This window comes from Octodon degus, unplaced genomic scaffold (assembly GCF_000260255.1).
Source record: "Octodon degus isolate 3935 unplaced genomic scaffold, OctDeg1.0 scaffold00040, whole genome shotgun sequence".
In the NCBI taxonomy this organism is placed as follows: domain Eukaryota; kingdom Metazoa; phylum Chordata; class Mammalia; order Rodentia; family Octodontidae; genus Octodon; species Octodon degus.
The window spans coordinates 17,122,124-17,137,400 of NW_004524616.1; the positions used below are offsets into that span (position 1 = coordinate 17,122,124).

General features: G+C 46.2%; 2 pseudogenes; both read right to left on the bottom strand.

The window, feature by feature from the left end:
* Window positions 1–7,563: 7,563 nt before the first annotated feature.
* Window positions 7,564–8,602, bottom strand: LOC101563632 (annotated as a pseudogene).
* Window positions 8,603–12,154: 3,552 nt separating this feature from the next.
* LOC101592146 lies at window positions 12,155–12,854 on the bottom strand (annotated as a pseudogene).
* Between the last annotated feature and the right edge of the window lie 2,423 nt (window positions 12,855–15,277).

A 15,277-nucleotide genomic window follows, 5' to 3' on the forward strand; every position in this document is an offset into this window, starting at 1 on the left:
GAAGGTTCTGTGTGAATAGAAATAAAAGCATGTATGCAGAGAGAAGCAAACAGAGATGAGCCACTTGGGCATTGGGCACTTCCCAGCTGGGAAGATGACCCAGTTTACTTTGGCAGCTTCCTCTACCAGCAGCACTGGATGGCCACAAGCAAGAGCCATGGTAGCAAAACATATACCTCTTCCATGGATGGGAGGCTGCTTGGTTCCAGGTTCCAATGGAGACCTCAGCTGTCCCCACAGTGGAGACCCATTGGGTCCCTGCATTATGGCCCACTATGAAGGGCACTTATACATTTCCAGGGAAAATGGGCTCAGGGAGATCAGTCATTAAACTAAACTCTGTGTGCAGATTTACTCCAAGTGGCAATGGCTTCTGCAATGATGGCTGTGTGATGGGGCATCCTATGACTTAGCAACTTTAGAAGGTGACAGCCTTCTTTTTGCTCTTGATTCTACAGCCTGGGCAGGGTGCCACTGGGTGGCTTGTCTCTTTCCACTCAGGTCACCTGGAATCCCTCTTGTGTGGCTGTTTCCAGCTGGCAGTAAAACTGGAGCCACAAAACCCACAAAGGGTTTGCACCCATGTCAGATGCTTAGTGATGCTTCGGCTGGGATGGGAAACAGACTCCAAGACCTGAAGGACTAAGTAACAATCTACACCACAAAGGGTGGGGACACAGGGCTAGGTGAGTTCTTGGGACCAAGATGACGGTGGGCAGTCAGCAGGGTTGCACATCCTTTAGGGCAACACTCTCAGCTATAGCTCTCCAGCTCCTGCACCCTTTCCCTGTTAGTTCTTCCAGACTCAGATTGACAGGCTGGGTCCCTAGTCTGGGTTTCCTGCAGCTGCCATCTCTGTGTGGCAATCTGGCTGCAACACTCCCAGCTGTAGGATCTTGGACAAATGTCTGAGCCTCTCTCAACCTCATTTTCCTCCACTGTTAGTGAGGGTGCTGTGGCATGCCTAGGAGGACTGTGGCAGAAATGAAATAGGATGACAGGTGACACTCCTGCCATATAGCCTGGTCATCTCTGGGAAGCAAGTGCTAAATGCCCAACACAGTCTCCTCCATCTTTGACCACCCACACTTCTCTTTCTGCCAAACACCCCTTGCTTTCTATGGCACAATATTTGAAAATGTCAGCCCTGTATGCTCACAAGGTTCACCCCAAAGAAAACCAACCTCCCTCCTTAGAGCTCTTAGAGCTCTTGAAATGTCTCCGTTATGCCTGGAGTACACTGGCATGCATGGCTCAAGTGCATGGGCATCTGTAACAGTTGGGGTGTGCCACTCCACTCTTACCTGCAGAGCCCACATACCTCAGGTACTCTGAATGTGCTTGTTGAGTGAATGGGGGGATGACAGACAGTCGTCCCCCAAGGTCCAGGTGTGCAAAAAGTGTAAGGCTGAAGAAGCCAACACTTGGCACTCTCTGGTTCAGCAGGAAATGCTCTTCCTACATACCTCACCCAGGATCCCTTCTCCTTGGAATCTCTGTTTCTTCATCAGTAAAACGGGAAATGTGGGCTGGGTAGAAGGGCTGTGGTATGGAGTAAACAAGACAATGCAGGTGGCATGAGGCAGTCTGAGGACACATCCCTAACCTTGGTTCTGTAACCACTGTGCTAACAGAGAAATGGTTGAAAAAAATAGAAAATGAATGAACTTGTTAAACACCTCCTTAAAGTGTCCTTAGGATGGGGCTTATTTACTTGGGGCCATGGGCTGCTCCTTGGGGCTGAGTTAGGGAGTGGCAGAACTTGGAAGAGAAAAGTGTTATCTCTGTGTTCACTGATCCTCATGGAAACTGAGCATTTTCTCTAGTTGTGTATCACCAGCAGAAATAACAGATAAATTCCTGTCCTAGTAGGTTGTCACACATGTCACAAAAACCATTCATACCTAGTGTCACTTTGAAATTATGGTGTTTATTAGACCTACTGCTCAATGTTATTATTTAATGTCTTAAAGAAGCACACATATTGCTAACTTACAAATTTGTGTTGTTAATATTTTGATACTATTTTCATGTAATTGGTATTTTATTGTGTGCATTGAAAAACTACATTTCCCTGGGGGGAAAATCTATAAGCTTTGTTGGCTTCCAAACGGTTCATGGCTCATGAAATATTTATAGGTAAGACTGTGTGATTAGTTGTTTTAATTTCTCTTTTACAAAAGAGAAATTTAGGCATAGAGAGTGCCTAGACCAGACCAGAACCTGTCTGTCCTCTTGGCCGGCATGGGTCCTCCTTGGTGCCTTCTGGGTGTGGGACACTTCTCCTATCCAGCCCTTTCCTCCCAGGGTGTAACTGTTCTTGAACTCTTCTTCCTCAAGTGCCTCATGGGCTGGGACTGGTTTTGCTTCTCTAGCTCCCTCTGAGCTCAGAGAGGTTCCAAATCAAAGTGTTTTAGTGAGTGTGTCTGTAATCCATAAATATTTCATCTGTCCTGGCTGCAAAGACTCTTTTCAGATGGAATTTTACTGCTTTAAAGAGAAAAGAAGGCCTCAAGTTAATGGCATTGATTTGGGGTCTTGCATTTTTATGGTGCTTCCAATACTCCCAAGAATTTTATATCCCTTTGACTCAAGCCTTAAGTGTAAATTTGTCAGGTTGGGATTAGGGTGCCCTGTTCCTGTCTCTTAGAGAAGTAAACAGACCCTCTGGGCAGCCAACTCTAGGAAGTTAACTCCCCACTGGAACAGAGCAAGGCCACAAGGCAAATGGCTCTGTCACTCCTCAGCTGACTGCTCTGAGCCCAGTGGCCTCAGCTCTTAGATGGAGACAGTGACAGTTACTGCATGGAGTGGTAGGATTAAATGAGGTATTGTGCACTTTTTGGGGTGGGCTTCTGTTACATCAGATGGCACTGCACACAGTTGCTGACCTCTGGTACCCATGCCTGAAGAAGGCAGGGCTGCCATGACCCAAGGCTGCCATGATCAGGATGCTGTGCTGCAGGGACATCTTGGAGTTTGGTTCCAACTTAGCCACCATGCCTAAAGTCCCAGCAGTCAGGAGGATGAGGTTGCAGGATGATCACAAGTTCAAGGCCAACCTGAGCTTCATAGTGAGTTAGAAGTCAGCCTGGGCTGCATGGCAAGACCCTGTCTCTTGAAAATCCAAAATTAAAAATGAAAATGTAGGTATACAGTGCGGATGTGACTGGTATTTCTGCCTTTAGGTAGATCAAGTTCTGCAAAGAACCCCAGTTAGATCTATGGTTCAGTGTCCCTCACTGCCAACCCTGGGAGTTGGGCTTTCCCTGCCCTCCTGCCTGTGTCCTCCTCTGCCCCTTTCCTGTCCCCTAACCCACCTATTCCTTTCTTTCTTCTAATCACCAGTATCTGTGATCCTGCACTTTCAGAAATCTGGGATCATGGTACTGGGGTGAAAGCCTGACCAGGTAGGGCTTCTGCCTCCTGAGGGACTCCTTGGGTACCCAGATGGCTGGGAAGTCCCCTGTTCCAAATGTGTCCTCAAGTTAATTCTGGCCAGCACACAGGGTTAGACATTGATGCCATGCACTGGGGCATGGTGGTACACACCTATAAGGCCTGTACTCTGGGAGGTTGAGGCAGGCAGATTGCAAGTTTGAGTCCAGCCAGGGTAATTTAGTAATTAGTAAGACCCTGTCAGAATAAAATGTTCTGAGATGCTCAGAGAAAAGATTATGGGTTTAATCCCTAGAATCATTTTTTAAAAAGTTGTGGGTCTAAAGAGGAAAGGTGGCCACTGGACCTTGGCCAGGCCTCAGCTATGCTAGAATTAGTGATACCTCAAGGACACTCTTCCTAGTGACTGCAATCTCCCAGCTCTGTGTTTTGGGACAATGCTCAATCCTGAGCTTATTTCTATTTCCTCTTCCATGACTCTTCTCTCCTTGCCTATGATATGAGGAGGGGTAGGTGACAGGCCTGGGTCACCAGGGAAGTCACAGGCTCTGCCCACAGGGCTGACTCCCACGGCCGCCACTTCCAAGGTCACACCTTGGGCACAAAGCCACCCTACCTGAGGCTGTTTGCAAACCCCAGCTCACCCCATCACTCACATGGAGAATGTGAAACAGTCAGTGTGGCTCTGCTGTAGATGCTCACATCTAAGCCACACTTTTCTGCTCCTGCCCCATCCCTGAGAAGCCCTTCTGCCTCCTTCTTTCCTAGCAGCCTGTGTTGTTTGCCCTGATGCTGGCTCAGCCTCAGGACCTACTGATTCTTTTTCTCTTTTTGCATCTTCTCCTTCTCTGAATTTGGACTTGCAAGCTTCCAGCAGGACTGCTTTCCCCACTCATCTTTTCTCTCCATCCCTTATGCCCTGAGCCCCTTCTCCACACTGCCTACTGCCAGTGTGATTCACGTCATCACGTCCTGCTGGCCTAAGAGTTCTACAGAGCTAGCACCCAGGACTTCTCATAACCTGGAGGACTGTGAAGTCCCAGAAAAAGCACTACTTTGGCATTTAATCCTCATAGCAAGCCTGTGTGTGAGGGTCTGGTGTCATCTCCACTTACAGATAAGGAAGTTGAGGCATGAAGGGGCCACACCATTTGCTGAGAATCAAATGTTAATGTCAGAGCTGCGACTTGAACCTGGCAGCTGGCTCCAAAGCTTTGGTTCTTCACTACTGGTTCAGTCTGTTTTGGCTGCCACAACAAAATGCCCTGAAACCAAGTGACTCATAAAGGATTGAGGGATTTTGGCTCATGTTCTGGAGTGTTCGAAGTCCCAGAACATGGCATCATGGCAAGGTGGGAGCATCACACAGGAGGCAGACAGAGTATGCTGAGAAATCCCACAGCAGCCAATGTTCATGACCTGTCCTTATGGCCTGTCCCACCTCTAAAAATGATCAACATATGAATTTGGGGGATGGACATCTAATTCATGAACTGGGGGACATATTTAAACTTAGACCTTTGGGTTGTGCCCCATGGAGTAAGAATATCCCATACAGCCTCCCTTATAGGTCAGGATAGACAGGAGGAAAAGAGGCAATGGAGAACCTGAGACAGAGAAGGCATGCATCCCTGCAGGACAAGAAAGGGCTGTCACTAGCATCAGGGCCTCAAGGAAGCCACCCAATTGCCAGAATTTCCTAGCTGTTACCAGGGACAAAATGTCAGCCAAGGGTCTATCCTGGAGTGATGCCCAGAAGGTCCCAGAGACAGTGTGTTCCTCCTCTACCTGTCCACAGATGGACACCTAAGTCCAACAGGTCAGATGCCTGCAGCCCTTCGACCTGGACATCTCCAGAGAGATGATGGCAGGAAGAGGCAGGACACTTCAAGGTCACATCTGAAGGAAGAAACTTGAGATCTCCTACCTGGGACACAGCAGTCACACAGCATGCAGGGGGTGACCCAGGGGCTGTCCTGCTTCTTTCCTCTGGCTGAGCCAAGACAGTGCTTGCCACTCTCATCTTAACCCTATACACACCTTGGACCATGCTTCCCATGTCTCCTCATGTCCATCTATCTCCCCTGCATACTTCCTGGTCCTGCTGTTGTCCCCATATGGATTTCAGGGGGCACAGTGCCCTGGCAAATCCTGGAGGCTCCCTGTAGCACCCATTGCTGTGAGCAGGCAACAACCAAGCTAGGCCTCTTTCAGGTGTCTCCACGTACCTGCCACAGGGACCCACCAGCTCTCCCAGGCAACCTATTCACACAGTAAGGGCCTTTGTCCCTCATCATTGTCCTTCTGGCCAAGCTGGGGCCATGGAAGATCATCCCAGACACAGGATGGACTTGTGTACCATTCCTAAAACTGCCCTGTTAAAGCCAGGGAAAGGAAGGCTCCCAGCCCCAGCTCCAGAGGCTGAACTTGCTCCTTGAAGGGTCCAGCTGCACAAAGCCAACCAGCCTAGGGCAGGACAGGCCAGAGTGGTCAGAGAAGCTCGAAGCAGCACCTCTGTGTCTTGGTGCTACTTCAGTTTTTTCTTTAAGCTACACAGGCATTTGGATTCCTCAGGTCTTGGCCTCCAGAGCCAAGAGGGTCAGCCTCTGCTCTGGCCTTAAGAGGCCCAGAAGACACAATCCTCCCAGGACAGCCTGCAGAGTTTGCTTTTAATTTCCCACGTTCCTGGCTTCCTGAGTGCAGGGCTGGGATTTGAACCCAGTCCAGATATTGGGTGATGGGGTTTTTCCTCACACTGGCCTCCTTGGGCACCCAGGATCAGCCTGGCAGATGATCTGGCAGGGGAGCTTCAGAGTGGTAGACATTCAAAAATGTCTCTGAAGTCACTCAGACATCTACAGGGGCTAAAACAGCAATTTCTTTTGGAGACCAGAAAGGGTGTTTTCAAGGAATAGGTAGTCCCCAGGCACTCGTGGGAAGGCTTGCTGTTTCCAGCTCTTCCTTCTGTTGCCTACTCTGCTCAGAGTTGAAGGGAATCTAACCAAGGGCTGGTGGTTCACACAGCATTAGATGGTGCCCAGCCCCTAACAAGGGCCAGGCCAAGGCCACCAAGACCACTATGAGATGGCCCGTTCTTTTGAGGAGCAGGGAGCACCCCAGGGGCCTCTGCCCATCAGCCAGCACTCCTGTAAGGAATGACAGTAGCAGCCTCTGTACTGCATACCAAATGCTGCATAAACTATGGAACTGTCACTATGATCTGATGTAAGGTGAATGCTATTTCTAGCTGTTGACAGGTGAAAACACTGAGGTCCAGAGAGGTCAAGTCAAACAGTAAAATAGTAAACAGAGCCCTGAAGCCAGGCTGGATGCCCACACCCTTGACCTTGGCCAGGCACCACAGTCCTGACTCAACAGACTGTTTCTGAGGGCAGGGGGCTCCCAGCCCCAAGCCAAGCCCATCTGCCTGGCTCCTGCCTTCCTTTCCTTATGCCATTGACCCTTGGTGAAGGCCATACTCCTTGTGTGAGTTTGAGGCCTCAGCCCTGCCTTGAGACAGTGAGATTCTGTCTCAAATAAAAAGTCTGTGGCTGTAGCTCAGAGGTAGAGCGCCCCCTGGGTTCAGTCCTAAGTATTGCCCCCAAAAGGGCAGCGGTCAGTTCTCTGGGGGGGGGGGGCAGCAAAAACATCACATTTATTTATTTATTTGGTACAGGGTCTAGCTATGTAGCTTAGACTTGTAGTGGTTCTCCTGTCTCAGCCTCCCCAGCACTGGAATTTTAGCCATGTACCACCATGTCTGGTTTCGGTGGTTGGCAAGGTATGCAGTATCAAGGATTAAACCAGGGTCCTTGTCCTTTCTTTCTTTCTTTCTTTCTCTTTCTTTCTTTCTTTCTTTCTTTCTTTCTTTCTTTCTTTCTTTCTTTCTTTCTGATGTAAAATTATTTATTAAAATTATAGCTACAAAACAATATAAAAACTAATGCACAACTTTATAAAATTAAGTAAAACAGAATGCTCACAATTGTTCACCTCTGTAATTTTAGTTCCCAGTAGCCAATAATTACTTCTTGTTCTTGAATAAGTATTAAAATTAAGAATGAATTAATCTATTTTCTACTTTGTTGTAATGATATGTAACTTCCATAGTGAAAAAAATGTAAGTACTGTATAAAAAAAGTAAGAATGATTTGACAAACCAGAAACAATGATACAGGGAAGGGGCTTTAATATTGCTCACAGAAAGACATCAATAATAATTCATGGTTATAAACAGGAAAGCCATGCCATTTGAACTAGTAGGTAGGCCTATGACCATGCCACCCAGAATATGGCTGATCTCATCTGAAATAATGGAATTTGAAGTTATTACTAAAAATTGAATTATTTTTTATGCAAATGATAATAAGGCTTATCTATAACACTTTAGCGCTTCCGACGGCTCTGAAACTTGTAAATGGCTGGGGCATTCACTATTTCTTTCTTCACCTTCACCTTCTGAGTTTTATCCATAAGATCCTCGCGTGTTTGAATTTTCTGTGCAATAACGAATAATTTCTTCTCTCGTTCAATCCGCTGTGTCAGGCAGTTATATTGCTTTTGTCTTTCTTTAGCTATCCGCTTAAGTCGAGTCTGATGGGTAACTCCTTTCACTCTTTCCTTCTGCAAGGTCTCTATCTTGGGTCTGTTAAAGACTCTGCCAACTAGTTCTGGGGCTGTCTGTAGATGAGTGGCAATATCAAACTGTTCAACTTCTTTTTTGGTATCAAAAAAGAACACATGTTTATTCTGTTGCCTTCCCTGGAAATCCAGCAGATGGAGCTCTGATTTTAGTCTTTCAATTTTCTTAGCTTCAGCAACCCTTTTCATTTCTATATATTTGACATCCTGAGTTCTCATTAGCTTTAGCTGTTCTGGAGTTACTTCTTCCTTATTCTCTTTAATAACATGAACTCCATCCTGGAGCTTAACCCGAGTCATTTTATAGTAGAATTCATCTGGATTTTTTTTCAAAAGCCTTCTTTAGAAGATCTTTGAGGAACTCTTGTTTTTTATGTTAGTCATCTGCACGAAGTTTGTAATCTTTCTTTTTCTCCAACAGGCCCAGATGTTTTTGAAAGCCAGGCTGGCTTTGCTCTCGGTGTTCTCGCTGCCGAGACTTAGCCGCCTTGCGAAAAGCCGCTGCCATATCTGCCTGCTAGGTACTACAGGACCTAGCTGGTCCAGGCTCCTCAATACCTCGCTTCGCATTCCTCCAAGCCTTGCTGACAAGTCCTCCTTGTCCTTTGTAAGAAGGCACTTAGATCAATGATTTATCTCCCCAGGCCAACATAACTCTGCCCTGCCCATTGGTTGGGAGCGAGGCTCGAGATCAGAGTCAGTTGGGGCTTACCCAGTGACTAACAGGGCTTCTGGGACCCGTGACCCTGCCAGTGTCATGGAAGTACTCTGACCTGTTGGATTCTAGCCTTTCTCAGGCTAGGCATCTTTCACACTGTCTCATGCAGGTCTTCCAAGGACTCGTCCAGTCAGGCAGAATCTCCTCTTGAGCCAAACTAGAAAACCTTTGAGATACAGTGTCCTTGGAGGCATTAGTTCTAGGACTTTCTGCTGAAATGAAAATTCATGATCCCTTAGTTCACGTATGTAAAATGGTACGGTGTTTGCTGACAACCTGGGACATCTACCTGTATGCTTTAGATAATCTCTAGACAATCATAATACCTCATGCATTGTAAGTGCCATGTAAGTACCTGTTATAACATGTTATTTAGAGAGGAATGACGAAAAAAAAGTTTGCATGTTTAAGTACATGCATAAATTTTTCAAACAGTTTCATCCTGCAGTTGGTTGAAGCTGCACTTGAAGAAGCTAAAGCAGACACAGAGTGCTGCCAGTGATGATCAGTGTCTAAAAATGTGTGGGGTGTTACCTGAGGCTCCCAGCACCATTTCACCTCAAATGGCCCCAAAACAAGCTGAAGAAAGTACTCACTTAGGGACTGGGAGAGGAAAATTCTAAAGAAAATATTGACTAATGAAGTCCAGCACAGTCACGTAATGTTTAACCCTGGAATGCAGGGTTAGTTCAATGTCTGGAAAATTATACTAAGTCAGTATACTCACTAATTATAGGAGGAAGATAAGAGGCTCACCTCAAAAGGTGCAGGAAACGTACTTCATAAAATTCACTGTCTAACTTCACGAGCCAAACAAACCTTACTTGACAAAACAGAAAATTAAGGGAAGTTTGCTAATCTGATAAAGTACCACAAACATTTGAGAAGAGTTTGTATGTTCAGGATGATGCTTTAGATACAGCTTCAGTGGTGTCAGGGACAAGGTGGAGATGCTTTTTTATTGCTGATTTTGCTGCACATTGAAACTGAGGTCCTAATCAATGTGACATGGAGGGAGAAAACTATGTGAATGCATAAGAATTAGGTATAAACAGATCTGTCTTCATTTGTATATTATATAGAAAATCCTGGACTATCCACAGTCTCCACAAATGAACAAGAGTTCGTATGTATTAAGGAGCATATCGTGCTCCTGTTCAGCAAGAACCTGCTCAGATGTGCGATAAAAGCCTCCTTTCGGGACAGCATGACAACCTGAAAGGCATCTAGGAATAAGCCTTGCAAGGGGTGTGCCTGACTTTTATGGAGAAAATTACAAACCATTACAGCAGGAAATAAAAAGGAGACTTGGAAAGACGGAGGGGACCTTGGGACATGAGAAGGAGGGCGAGCAGGCCGGCAAGAGGGTTTCCTGAGGCCCACACCAGGTGGGCTCCGTGCGGGTTGAAATCAAAGTCAAAGGCAGAGAATGATTTGGATTCTGGAGTCAGAGTCCTTGAGCTAGGCTTTCTTCTTGGTGAAGGGCTGCACTTCCGTGTTTACTTATTACAGGCGTAGCTAATGCGCATGTTACTTTGTCAGAGGCCTTTCCCGGCCTAACAATATAGCACAGATATTTCCCATATCAGTAAATGGTTTTTTTTTTTTTTTTTTTTTTTTTTTTTTTTTTTTTTTTTTTTTTTTTTTTTCACAAGGAATGGCTCTCTAAAGCAGATAAGCTTAGGCATTCCACCTATTTGGAAATGAGGGGTAGCCTCAGGCACGGGGAAGAAAGATTATATTTAATTAATGCCTATTACATCCATCTAATTCCCCCAACCTGTCTGGGATACAAAATTTCTTTCCACCCTCTTGTGAATAAGGGAGCATGGGCGGGGAGGGGGGGTTCCAGCTGCTCCAGTACAGGGTTGGAGGCGAGCCTAGGGGGAGCATCTTGGTTCTGCGCATGCTCCGGGAGAAGGTGGATGCTGTGTCCCTGTCCGGCACAGAGCCGGCTGGACAGCGTGTTTGGAAACCTAGTGTCCACCTGCCTGGTCTATGTACAGCTTGGAGTGCAGCAGCGTGCACCACCAGGACCTTGTCTTAGTCCTGGGGATGACACAGTCAGCTAACCTAGACTCTGCATCTTACAGAAACTGAAACGTACTTCCTACAGATATGGAGGCCACTGCCCTGGGGTCAGCATGTGCAGGCCCATGGACACTCCCTCCGAAGGTTGGAGGGCATGGCCCTTACCTCTTCCTGCTTCTGGTGGCTCCTGGTATTCCTTGGAGCATAATTCCAAAGTCTGGTCTTCTTCTATGTCTTAAATATTCTTTTCTTGTAAGGCTCTCTGCATTGCACTCAGGGCCCACACTAAATCCAAGATGGACTTATTCTGAGACCCTTATTAGCTAAACTATATCTATAAAGAGCCTGTTTCTATTTTTTATTAAATGTCCATTCATAAAGCTTTTATTCCACTTCCATGAACTGAATACATATGTTCTTAACAATTATGCTTAGATTGTTCTTGAAAATTTCTTAAGATATTAACCAAAGCTAGCCATCATCTCAAGTTACTTCCCCATTAGCTATTTTTACAGCATATGCATAAAATTCTTAGGGAAGAATTTTAAAAAATCACAAAAGCCAAAAAATCTAAGAAAAGTTGAATACATGGATTTTTGTTTATTGCTATGCTTGATATACATGAAATAATGAATACCAAGCAATTCAATTTTTACTGCATCTTTACTTTTACATTTGTTCTTCGGTTGCCTAATATATTTAAATACAAATAAAATGTGTAGCAAAAATAATGAAAGCAAACAACAGGTAACTTTACAGAATAATGGAATGTGAACTGTTTCTGGCCTTACCCAGAGTAAATGGATGATGACTTCCTCTGAAGGCACACCCCTACAGCTGCAGGCACAGATGTGCATGCTGAGACTTCTTACTCCCTGCACACGGGCTCCATACCTGGAGGACCTGTGAGGTACCTGTGTTTACCTCAGCCTTGGAGGTGCTCCACTCCTGAAAGGACCCACAATAGGGACACCTGTGTCTGGTACCAGTGACCTTTTTACTCCCCGCCAGGACAAACCAATACATAGGCGGTTTTCTTTGCTTAGACATGAAAGCAATTCTAACACTGGCCCTTATGAAGCCACAATGTACCAAAAGTACTATGCCAAACAATTGTAACTTCTATAAAAATTTCACTTCTCCATATTGGCCATCTCAAGATGAAAACAGCAACTCCCTAAATATTAACTGGTTCTACTCCCCTAATATTAAACATAAAACCACATGGGAAATATAGAAATTCAAATAGAAGTAACATAAATCCATCATAAACCACAAGCAAAAAACTATTTGTGGGATAGCATGGATGACAAATGGTCTACTATACAAATTTTAGAATGAGACAGACAAAAGTTGGAAGGCCAGTTAATTTTCCCCTCCTTTTCTTGCTTCAGGTTCATCACCTTGGGCATCTGATGTCCACAATATCAAGTTGTCTCTCAGTAATTGCATTATCAGCATGCTGTCCTTGTGTGACTCTTTACTTAATGTATCAGGTTCAGCAATGGCTTCATTCAAAGCTGTCTTTGCCAGAAAACATGTTTCTCTGAGTAGTTTAGAATCTCATAATAGAACATGGAGAAGTTAAGGGCCAGACCTGATCTGATAGGGTGCGTTGGTTGCATTTCCTTGTTGCTGGTTTCAAAAGCTTCTTGGTATGCTTGTTGTCATCACCAGTAGCAACCTTGGCCAAGTAACAGTAGTAGTCTCCCTTCATTTTCAAATAAAAGGCTTTGCTCTCTGCTTAGGAAGCACTGGGGATTAAGAACGTTTCCAAAAGAAACAGTGCATCATTGCAGATATCCCTTAGCTCAGTCTCAATTTTCTCTCTATATTCTCAAGCTACCTACTGCTTTTTCTCAGTGCCTTCAGTCTTTTGCTGGATACTTGAGAAAACCCTCCAAGATGGCCTATGGGCTCTTACAACATTTTTATAAGAAACAGAGAGAATGTTCCTCTCCTCATTAAATAGTTCATCATCTTACTCAATTACAGGCTTAATGCAGGCTGCCATGTCATCATATTGCTCAGCATGCTTGACCAGTTTGGCCTTCTACACCAGCTCGTGTTTTTTTTCTTTTCTCTGTATTTAGGACAGGGTGTACAGGGCATACAAGGGTCTCACTGCATAGATCAGACTCATAGTGATCCTCCTGTTTATAGCCTCATAAGTGCTGGGATTGCCAGCCCACACCACCACATGTAGTCTCGTTCAATAGCTCAGCGTTCCCCGGGGGGGTGGGGCCAGCATGGCAGGCCAGTGAATAGAACTCCCAACCTCTGTAGCCCTGCATCTGCCTAAGCAGGTGCTTTAATCTGCTGAGCTATTTGGCCAGCCCTCACCAGCTCATCTTTATCCATGCCTGGATATTCTGTGTCCTAGGTGGGTGGTGGCAGATGTATGGGCACAGTGGTCTCTGGGCAGTGGTGGAAAGGCTGAGCAAGACCCTTTCTCTAAATAAGGTCAAATCAGAGGTACAAAGAGTTGAGACTTGGACTTAATCTTTATTAGGCACACAAGTCAACCCACTCTGCAAATGTAAACTCACATTCTAGTGGAGGGAAATGAACAAAGAAATGCAGAGCATTTGAGTTGGTAATCAGTGCTGTGCCAAAGGGGTGAGGGGAGGCAGGAAAAGGGTACAGGTGGGGCTGCCACTGTGACTCTAAATGGGATGCTCAGGGACAGCCTCACTGTGAAGGTAACAGTAAGAAATTTGAAGGTGGTAACAGTTAAGTTGTATACATATCTGAATGCATGTTGTTCTGGAGAGAGGAACCAGCAAGTACAGAAGCTTGGAGGAGGAAGTGTGCCTAGAGAGGCTCACCCCTGGGAAGGAAGAAAGGGGAAAGTCCTGGCAGAGGCACAACCCAGATCCTCAAGGTCCTGTGGGCACCATGACTTTGAGCAAATTGGAAGCCACTGGATGGTTCTGAACAGAGGGGCTGTTGTAACTGGAACATCACTTGCCACGTAGAGACAGATGAGGTAAGAGTGGCACCAACCCAGGTGGGAGATGCTGGCTTGTACCAGGTGGCAACAGAGGAGCTGCAGAGCATTGGTGGAATCCCAGGTCTGTCTTGAAGGGTCAAGACCCCTGGATGGATGTAGGTTGTGAGAAACAGAAGGGTCCCAGGTACCAGCCAAGTGCGGTGTTCTGGGTACTTGGAAGGAGGAATCTGCCACTGAAGGAGGTGGAAAAGGCTGCAGGTGGAAAAGAAACATGCTGGGAAGGACTGGGTGTGAGCTGAATCTGAACAGGTTGAGCCTGAGATTCCTATTAAGAGGACATGATGGGTAAGGTGGGTGGATGTTTGAGTCTGTGGTTTGAGGCAGGACCTGAGATGCAGATGCAAATTTGAGAGTCGTTAGCATAGAGACATTTAAATCCACAGGAGTGACTGTCCCAAAGGGAGTGAGTACAGGCAGGAGAGGAGCAAGGATAGAGGGCAAAGTACCGAGGAGCTAGGATACATGGGAGGGAGAGCTGTTTGCCCAACATTAAGAAATCAAAAAAGGGATCTAACAATCATTCTGAAAGGCATTACCAGCATAGTGGGAAGAAGACAAAACAAGAGAAGCATCCCAGGAAGACTGACTTAAAAAATGAGGTGCAGACCAATTGTGCCAAGCACTGCTGCTGGGTCAGGAAAGATGAGCACAAAGCAGTGGGTCTTGGAGCTGGAAAGGCCTTCAATATACCAGCCAAGAACAGCTTCCCTGGGGATGCAAGCTGGTGGGCATGGGGTTGGGAGAAAGTGGGAGAAGACTGGCCACAGCCCTGTGGCCAGCCAGGGGAGTCACTTGGGGGAGTCCTTGTGGGGCTCTGGCCATAAATTGTGAAAGAAAATAGAGCACTTGAGGACAGAGTGTGTGGAGAATGGTCCTGTAGCTTTCCAGAAAGGGGAGCTAATGGCACACTTGCAGGTTGTGGGAATGGTGTATGGTGGGGGTCCCCACCAGGAGCTGAAAGGGATGAGACCCAAGCCCAGAGGAAGGCTGACCTCAGATCTGGGTGGACCTATAATAGCAGGGAAGTCATATAATGTGGACAGGGGGACAGGAGTCAAGGGCTTGGGAGATATGCCTCCCACTTGCCACTATTTTCTAAGTAAGCCAAAGCAAGGCTTCCAACAGAGAGTGGTGATAGGGGGGTGGGAATGGAAGACCTGGAGGTCCAAGGAGCAGATAAAGCAGGGTGAAGGTATTTGGTAAAGTAAAGACATAGGTAGGGTGCATGGCCTGGAGAGCTGTTTTCCTGTGCTGATCCAAAAAGGAAGGAAGGAATGCATGAGTTTGGGCTTCAAGAAGACAGTATACTTTCCTCTTTTTGTCTCCATTACACTGTCCCAGTCTCTGGCATAGAACAAATGAATGAGCACATGACTGGACCCAGGAGGTGGCTGTCTGAGAGTCTGAAGTGTTTCCCTTTGGGCCACTGTAGCCATGTCCTACAAGACCAGAGACCTTGTACTTAAGACCCTGGC